This window comes from Bison bison, unplaced genomic scaffold, assembly GCF_000754665.1.
Source record: "Bison bison bison isolate TAMUID 2011002044 unplaced genomic scaffold, Bison_UMD1.0 scf7180017864246, whole genome shotgun sequence".
In the NCBI taxonomy this organism is placed as follows: Eukaryota; Metazoa; Chordata; class Mammalia; order Artiodactyla; family Bovidae; genus Bison; species Bison bison.
In genome coordinates this window covers 805860-816312 of record NW_011494818.1, presented here as the reverse complement: position 1 = coordinate 816312, position 10453 = coordinate 805860, and the positions used below count along the sequence as shown (strand labels likewise).

The 10453-nt window shown below is 34.5% G+C and overlaps 1 pseudogene; it reads left to right on the top strand.

Annotated features, from left to right (window-relative positions):
- LOC104993815 overlaps nucleotides 1-10453 on the top strand; it is a 181208-nt pseudogene that overhangs the window by 4762 nt on the left and 165993 nt on the right.

The window sequence follows — 10453 nt, the reverse complement described above, 5'->3', positions numbered from 1 at the left end:
TGCTGACTTTTCCAAATTTGCTGGCATATTGAGTGCAGCCCTTTCACAGCATCATCTTTCAGGATTTGAAATAGCTCAACTGGAATTCCATCACCTCCACTAGCCTTGTTTGTAGTGATGCTTTCTAAGGCCCACTTGGCTTCACATTCTAGGATGTCTGGCTCCAGGTCAGTGATCACACCATCATGATTATCTGGGTCATGAAGCTCTTTTTTGTACAGTTCTTCTGTGTATTCTTGCCACCTCTTCTTAATATCTTCTGCTTCTGTTAGGTCCATACCATTTCTGAACTTTATCGAGCCCATCTTTGCATAAAATGTTCCTTTGGTATCTCTGATTTTCTTGAAGAGATCTCTAGTCTTTCCCATTCTGTTGTTTTCCTCTATTTTTTTGCATTGATCGCTGAGGACAGCTTTCTTATCTCTTCTTGCTATTCTTTGGAACTTTGCATTCATACACTTATATCTTTCTTTTTCTCCTTTGCTTTTTGCTTCTCTTCTTTTCACAGCTATTTGTAAGGCCTCCCCAGACAGCCATTTTGCTTTTTTGCATTTCTTTTCCATGGGGATGGTCTTGATCCCTGTCTCCTGTATAATGTTACGAACCTCATTCCATAGTTCATGAGGCACTCTATCTATCAGATTTAGGCCCTAAATCTATTTCTCACTTCCACTGTATAATCATAAGGGATTTGATTTAGGTCATACCTAAATGGTCTAGTTGTTTTCTGTACTTTCTTGAATTTACGTCTGAATTTGGCAATAAGGAGTTCATGGTCCGAGCCACAGTCAGCTCCTGGTCTTGTTTTTGCTGACTGTATAGAGCTTTTCCATCTTTGGCTGCAAAGAATATAATCAGTCTGATTTCGGTGTTGACCATGTGGTGATGTCCATGTTCAGAGTCTTTTCTTGTGTTGTTGGAAGAGGGTGTTTGTTATAACCAGTGCATTTTATAGTACGTATATATAATTGAATATTACTCAGTCTTTAAAAAGAATGTGTGTGTGTGTGTGTGCGAAGTCACTTCAGCCATGTGGAACTTTTTGTGACCCTATGGACCATAGTCTCCCAAACTCTTCTATCCATGGGATTCTCTAGGCAAGTGTACTGAAGTGGGTTGTTATGCCTTCCTCCAGGGGATCTCCCCAACCCAGGGATGGAACTCTCATCTCTTATGTCTCTTGCATTGTTGGTGGGTTCTTTACCACTAGCACCACAAAAATGAAATGATAATTGCAGCAGCATGGTTAGAACTGAAGATTATCATACTAAGTGAAGTAAATCCAATAGAGAAAGACAAATATCACATAGTATCACTTATACGCAGGATTTAAAAACAAATGATACAAATAAACTTATTTACAAAATACAAAGAGACTCACAGATTTACGAAAGAAACTTATGGTTAGCAGAGAGAAAGACCTGGGGAGGGATAGGTGGAGTATTTGAGACTGACATGTACACACCACTATGCTGCTGTTGCTGTCTCTGGTAAATCGCTTCAGTCGTGTCCGTCTCTGTGTGACCCCATAGACAGCAGCCCACCAGGCTCTCCCATCCCTGGGATTCTCCAGGCATAGAACACTGGAGTGGGTTGCCATTTCCTTCTCCAATGCATGAAAGTGAAAAGTGAAAGTGAAGTCGCTCAGTCGTGTCCAAGTCTTAGAGACCCCATGCACTGCAGCCTCCCAGGCTCCTCCGTCCATGGGATTTTCTAGGCAAGAGTACTGGAGTGGGTTGCTGTTGCCTTCTCCACACACCACCATATTTAAAATAAATATCCAACAAGGACCTACTGTGTAGCACAAGGAATGCTGCTCCCTATTCTGTAATAACCTGAGAAAAGAATTTGAAAAAAATGATAAGTACATGTGTATTTATAATTGAATCATTTTGCTTTACATCTGAAACTAACACAGCATTGTTAATTAACTATGCTCCAGTAGAAAATAAATTTTTAATGAATAAATAGACGTATTAGAGTTGTATAGGTTGTGTAATTTAACATTGCATTTTGTAAACATGATGGTGCATTGACTAGTCAAACTTTCTATGTTTATTGCTCACTTTCAGAAATTCTAGAAAATTGTATAGACTTAAGCTCTTCCAACAGTGTTTAATGTCTAAACTATGAATAAGACAATAAATTTATTCAGAACTAACCGATTAGGGTAGGATTTTGGTTAAAATTCCATTCTATAAATATACATACATGTCAAATATTTTACTCATCTCCTATTTGTTAGGAAATTTTCTCTTTTTAAAAATTACACATGATTATCTATAATGCATAATGTCTAAATTTTTCTTCTTACACAACACATGAAGATGTTGACATTAGAGCTGACCTAAGAATAAGGCAGGGACAATTACTCAGAGATGAGTGTGTGAGTTTATAATTTATTAATTCAATTATCATGTGAATTGCATCATTATATCTCTTTACAAACTATCAGTTCTTTTTAAATATTTTTTATTATATTTGTGATTTTCTGAAATTTTAAGGTTATTATACTAGAGAAAAAAAAAGAATCTTATATTTTCTGTGCCACATCAAGCCCACCAAAAGAACAGATAAGTCACATTTGTACTCTTTATATTCCTTAGCTTTTTTTCTACACATAAAAAAACAGCCTTCAATAATATATGTCAATTTACTATCATAATGTATAAAATAATATAATCCATAAATAGCACAGAGCAGTATGTAACCTTTCTCAGGATATAGATAAAATTGCAACAGTGCAATTAGAAAGCATATAGGATAAAAATAAAATGTTAGACTGTGGCAATTGGTTTACCTACTTGTAGTTGAATGATATCAATACATCTGCATACCTATTGTATTTCTGAGTTGAACTTCAGTACACTGAATAGGAAGTTCTGATATGAGATATGGTTAAGGTTGGCTTTACCAATGTAATTTTGTATTTCTTTTAAGTAGTAATTTATTTTTCGGCTACTATACTAGATTACAAATAAAAACTGTGCATCCTTATTTTAATATGTATAGAATTAAATGAATATTTTACTAAAATATAGAATCTGATTCAGTGGATCTGGGGCCCAAGATTCTGCATATCCAACAAGTTCATAGGTGATACTGCTGCTCCTACTGATGCTCCTGCTGCTCTGGAAGCCCAGTTTGTTCCCCAAGGAATTAAAGCATTTTACCAGTGTATTTTGAAGTTATAAAACTACTTTATATTAGAATTATTAAGAGTGTGAAATATGAATAAAGAGTGTGAAATATGAATTAAGAGTGTGAAATATGAATAAACATGAAAATATAAACCTAATAGCTTAAAAATTCCTATATCATTACAAAATTTTGTGAATTAATAAATTTCTGTAGTAAATATACAATGGTAATGTGTTTTCCTTCAAAGGAAAACAAAACAACAACAACAAAAAATATCTCCTAAGCTTTACTAAGCTGAAAAATTATCAGAGAATAGTTATGATTAGGTACACTACTTTCATGTGACTTCATCACTGTGATAGATGTTGATAAGCCATTTTTAAATGAATAGTCACAGAGGATTAATTTCTTAGAAATAAGAGGACTTTAGATACTGATATATTTGATCAAGAGGAAGTTGAATGGTAGAGAAGTTTAACGATTTAACCTAATTATACAGCAAAGCCAGAGTTTCAATGTAAATTTCTTGACTAGTCAGATAATGTTCTTTTCTTTCTTTCTTTTTCTTTTTTTTGGCAGGACACAAGTAAAAGCATGAGAAGCCCAGTCTGGTACTGTCAACTAATTTCCCAAATAGTAATTCTTCCTCTGACCTAGAAATAAACTGAGACAACACATGAACCCATTAAGAAAGCTTCTCTGTATGAAAATACATAGGGAAAGTCAGCTGAGAATACATGATCAGTAGTGGAAGCACAGTTAAAGTAACATATTCACAAGAGTTGGCTGTGTGTGAATGTCCAGAATACAACTTTTTCCAAGGAAGAAAAGCAAAAACTCAAATTCATGATCAGTGATTAAATTTGAGAGTGGAGGTATTTCTCTTGAAGAAAAGGATTTATCTTTTATGAAAATAACCATCTGCTTTGCTAGAATTTTTGCTAAATAAACAATATTCTGAATATTTATTTAATTTTTGAGGTACACAAATGCTGAAAAGGAAAATCTTAATGGGTAATTAGTAGTGTTGATCAAGAGCTGACTAATATAATTACTGAACACTCCAGAATAGTCTCTTGATCTAGAAAGCTCTGGGTCGGTTATTAGAATATTTTAATCTGTTTTGTGGCAGAAAGTGAGGAGGAACTGAAGAGCCTCTTGATGAAGGTGAAAGAAGAGAATAAAAAAGCTGGCTTAAAACTCAACATTCAAAAGACTAGGATCATGGCATCAGGTTCCATCACTTCATGGCAAATAGATGGGGAAACAATAGAAACAGTGACAGACTTTATTTTCTTGGGCTCCAAAATCACTGCAGATGGTGACTTCAGCCATGAAATTAAAAGTCTCTTGCTCCTTGGATGAAAAGCTATGACAAACCTAGACAACTTATTAAAAAACAGACATTACTTTGCAACAAAGGTCTGTACATTCAAAGCTATGGCTTTTCCGGTAGTCAAGTATGGACATGAAAGTTGGACCATAAAGAATGCAGAGCACCAAGTTGATGCTTTTGAATTGTGGTGCTGGAGAAGACTATTGAAAGTCCCTCGGACTGCAAGATCAAATCAGTCAATCCTAAAGGAAATCAATGCTGAGTATGCATTTGCAGGACTGTTGCTGAAGCTCCAATTCTTTGGCCACCTGATGTGAAGAGCCAACTCACTGGAAAAGACCCTGATGCTGGGAAAGATTGAAGGCAGGAGGAGAAGGGGATGACAGAGGATGAGATGGTTGGATGGCATCACTAACTCTATGGACATGAGTTTGAGCAAGCTCCAGGAGTTGGTGATGGACAGGGAAGCCTGATGAGCTGCAGTCCATGGGGTCGCAAAGAGTCAGAAATGACTGAGCAACTGAGCTGAACTGAATAATCCTAAAACGGCTTTTAACTGTTCATGTGAAAGAAGACTCACACATCTATCACCTTAAATCAAAATTTAGAAATGATTAAACTTATTGAGGAAGGCATGTCAAAAGGTAGGCTGAAAGCTAGGTCTCTTGTGCCAAGCAGTCAAGTTGCAATTGCAAAGGGAAAGTTCTTGAAAGAAATTAAGAGTGCTACTTCAAAGAACATGCAAGTGAAAAGAAAATAAAACAGTCTCATTGCTGATTTGGAGAAATTAAGAGTGGTCCAGACAGAAGATCAAACCTGCTGCAACATTCCTTTAAGCCAAAACCTAATCTAGACCAAGGCCTTAATTCTCTTCAATTCTAGGAAGCCTGAGAGAATTGAAGAGGCTGTAGAAGAAAAGCTTCAAGCTAGCAGAAATTGGTTCATGAAGCTTAAGGAAAGAACTCATCTCCATAACATAAAAGCACAAGGTGAAGCAGCAAGTACTGACCTAGAAGGTGCAGCAAGTTATCCAGAACATCTAGCTAAGGTAATTAATAAAGATGGCTTCACTATACAACATTTCAAGGCATGCAAAACAACATTTTATTGGCAGAATATGTCATCTGGTATGTTTATGGCTACAGAAGAGAAGTCAATGCCTGGCTTCAAAGTTTCAAAGGACAGACTGTCTCTCTTCTTAGGGGCTAATGCAGTTGATGACTTGAAGTTGAAGCCAGAGATCATTTATCATTTTTAAAATCCTAGGGCACCTAAGAACTTTGCCAAAAATATACTCTGATGTGTTTTATAGGTGAAACAACAAAGCCTGGATGATAACACTTTTGTTTACAACATGATACACTTAATATTTTAAGCCTATTGCTGAGATTTACTGCTCAGAAGAAAAGACTTTGTTCAAAATATTGTTATATTAGTCATTAACAATGCATCTGGTTACCTAATGGGCATATACAATGAGATGAATGTTGTTTTCATACCTGCTAACACAACATCCATTCTGCAACCCAGGGATCAAGGAGTAATTCAACTTTTAAGTCTTATTATTAAAAAACACATTTCATAAGGCTGTTGCAACCACAAATAGTGATTCTTCTGATGGACCAGGGCAAATTAAAGTGAAAATCTTCTGGAAAGAATTTGTCATTCTAGATGCCATCATGGATTTTGCAATTTGTGAAAAGAGATAAAAAAAATTTGTGAAAAGAGATCAAAATACCAACATTAACAAAAGTTTGAAAAAGTTTATTCTAACTCTCATGGACAATATGAAGGGATTCAAGGCCTCATTGGGGGAAGTTGATTATAGTTGTGGTAGAAATGGGCTTCCCAGGTGGTGCTAGTGGTAAAGAACCTGCCTGCCAATGCAGAAGATGCAAGAGACGTGGGTTTGATCCCTGGGTTGGGAAGAGACCCTGGAGGACAGCATGACAACATATTTCAGTATTCTTGCTTGGAGAATACCATGGACAGAGGAGCCTGGCAAGCTATAGTCCATAAGATCACAAAGAGTCAGCTATGACTGAAGGGACTTTGCATACAGATATGTGGTGGAAATACCAAGAGAATAAGAGGTAGCAGTGGAGCCTGATAATATAGTTGAATTGCTACAATCTCATGATAAAACTTTCAAAGATGAGAAGTTTATTCTCATGGATAAGCAAAGAAAGTAGTTTCTTGAAATGGAATCTACTCCTGACAAAGATGTTGTGAAGATTGTTGGGATGAAAATAATTTTGAATAGTATGTAAACTTTGTTAATAAAGCATAAGCAGTTAAGAAATTGACACAATTTTGAGAGAAATTCTACTGTGGGTAAACTGTATTAAACAACATTGTACGCTACAGAGAAATCCTTCTTCAAAGGTAGTGTCAATAGACAAACTTCACTATTGTCTTATTTTAAGAAATTGCCACAGCCAAACTTCAGGAACCACCATTCTGATGAGTCAGCAGCTTTCAACATCAAGGTAAGACCCTTCAGCAAAAAAAGAAGATTGTGACTTGCTGAATGCTTGGATGATGGCTAGTATTTTTTAGCAATAAAGTATTTCAAATTAAGGTATGTAAATTTTTTAGACATAATGCAATTGGAAGACTTAATAGACTACAGTATAGTGGATACATAACTTTTATATACACCAAGAAACCAAAATGTTCTTGTGATTCACTTTATTGTGATGTTTCTTTTATTGTGATGTTCTAGAACCAAACTTGGAGCGTCTCTAAAATATGCCTGTGGGCTTCCAAGGTGGCACAGTGGTAAAGAACCTACCTCCAATTCAGGAGACATAAGAGAGTCAGGTTGAACGCCTGGGTCACTTCTCTAGAGAATCCCATGGACAGAGTCATGGGGTCACAAAGAGTCAGACATGACTGAAGAAACTTCATGCACACATGCATAGCTGTATGCACATATATTATTCAACCATCTACATGCAAGTAACATGCCACTGAATTAAAAATCTAGTACAGTTTCACATTACACTGTTAAAATGTAGGCTTTCAATATTTCTATTTACCACCTTAATAAAACATTTGATGACAGTTATTCCTAGACGTGTTCCTTCAAACAATATGATTCATATCAATAGAATTATTGTGTTATTCATTTATTACTTTTCTCTATGTTTATCATATTCACATTTAAAAACACTTTTCAAGGATTTTATATTTTACTATGGGATTAATCCCAAATGGAATAATTGGAAACCAGAACAGGACAACAGGAAACATTACAAGGCAGAGTACTCTTGTTTCTATTGCATGACTCTGATTCCTAGCAATAATCAAACTTGTACTTGGCCAAATAATCAAACTTCTACTTGGCCACATAGTAGAAACATAAATAAATTGGTATATTAGTAGAATGGGGCTTATAGGCATATCATATTACTGAGTGAGATCCATCTCTACTTTTTGAAACAAATTTAGTCAAAGAAAAGCAATTCATTACAAATTTAAATGAACATTATTTTAAAATTATTTTGTTTTTTATTAGTACAGTTTTTGTTTCCTTGTTTAATATTGCTAACATAGCTAAATACTTCCTTGAAAATCACCCAAATAAAATTAATTATATGGTGGTTTATTCTCTAAGTAAATATAGTCCTAAATCAAATATTTCAGTAAGGGCATCCAAAAAAATAGGCTTAACAGAAAAAATAATCTTATAAAAACATCAAAAAATAAAAGCAATGCTTTTAAAGTGTGAGTTACTTTCATGATACTTTTGAGTGTGAATAAAGGGCTTGAATGATGTTTTAATATATATATATATATGTTTTATTTATATATTTATATATGTGCTGTGTTTAGTTACTCAGTCATGTCTGACTCTTTGCAACCCCATGAGCTGTAGCCCACCAGACTCCTCTGTCCATAGGGATTCTCCAGGCAAGAACACAGGAGTTGGTTGCCATTCCCTCCTCTGGGGATCTTCCCAACCTAGGGATCGAACCCAGGTCTCCAGCATTGCAGGTATATTCTTAACCGTCTGAGCCACAGACAGTTAAGAATGCATAATATATATATATATATATATGTGTGTGTGTGTGTGTGTGTATTTATATTTATATATATATATATAATATATGGCTAAGATGGTTAAGAATGTATAAAATATATATATATACACATACATACTATATATATATATATATATATAAATAGCCTTGTTTTAGAAATTTTCCACAGCACAGAGACCTGATAGTGATGTTGAAATAACATAATGCTGTAGATGTTTGCCTCACTCTAGCTTAGATCACAGAATATTTCTCCAAAATATAAAAGTGGAGTTTATAGACCATGATTAATTTTTGCTGATTATTTACAGAGACCATATAAACTTAAGAATTTATATTATGGCTATTAATGGTTACATATCCATGTCTAAAAGAAAAATTCAATTTTCTGTAATTGATAAGGAGATAATACTACTTCCATGCCCTGGCTATTGTAATCAGTGCTACAATGAACATCAGGGTGCATGCAGCCTTTTGAATTCTAGTTTTCTCCAGTTTTATGCCTAGGAGTGGAATTTCTGTCTCATTTGGTAGCTCTATTTTTAATTTTTTAAGGAACCATCATACTGTTCTGCATACGGAATGAAAGCAAAGCGGAAATAGAGTCACAGATATAAAGAACAAATTTATGGTAACCACAGGGAGAAATAGGGAAGTGGAGTGAATTGAGAGATTGTGATTGACATATTTACACTGTAATGTATAAAGTAGATAACTAATGAGGACCTACTGGGTAGCATAAGGAACTCTACCCAACGCTTTCTGGTGACTTAAATAGAAAGGAAATCTGATAAAGAGTGGATATATGTATACATAAAACTGATTAACCTTGCAGCCCAGCAGAAACTAACAGCATTGTAAAGCAATGATACTCCAATAAAAATTAATTGAAAACAATAATTTAAAAAGAAAGTGAATATAGTATTAATATCAAACCCGTCTGACTGACTCCACTATTTGTCACATAAACCACTCTGTTTAGTGCTTATTAGCAATCATAATCCTTAAATTTTATCTATTTTAGATTACTTTAATTTATTGGAAAACAATTATGTTATTTTATTGAGTGTATGGTTTAAATGCCTAAATGAAACATATGTGTAGTATGCAGTATTTCAATAATATATAAATGGCTTTCTATAAACTAGCAACTTGACAGATTAGAAATGATTAATTAAAATGAAAATATGATTCAAGCATTTAAAGAAGACTTTTCTGCTATGTTTGTGTCATAATATATGAGTATCTACAATATTATTTTCTGTGTTTTAATTGTTTATAATTAAATTTTTTGAAGATTTCTCAATACATGAAATGAAGATGCTCTTTGCAATTTGACCACTTTTAATAAGGAAGGTAGTCTCGCAGGCCTTTAATTTCTGTCTATATTTTGCAGTATTTTTATTATTTTTTTCACTTGTTTCATTTGTGACCATTTGTGATTTCACTTAAGAGTTTTGTTAAGAATTCACTTAAGAGTTTCACATTTTGTGGAGGATAGTCCAAGTGCACAATTTGTTTTCTGTTAAATTACCTTTATGGTATCTTAACAGAAACACTAATAAACTACTATATAAAAACATGTAATTTAGCATGTATACACTCCTGTGTCCCATCTGGTCTAAAAGACTGTGCTTCTTCATTATTTAAATTGGGGTAGAGTTCCAAAGAATAGCAAGAAGAGACAAGAAAGCCTTCCTCAGTGATCAATGCAAAGAAATAGAGGAAAACAACAGAATGGGAAAGACTAGGGATCTCTTCAAGAAAATCAGAGATACCAAAGGAACATTTCATGCAAAGATGGGCTCGATAAAGGACAGAAATGGTATGGACCTAACAGAAGCAGAAGATATTAAGAGGAGATGGCAAGAATACACAGAAGAACTGTACAAAAAAGAGCTTCATGACCCAGATAATCACGATGGTGTGATCA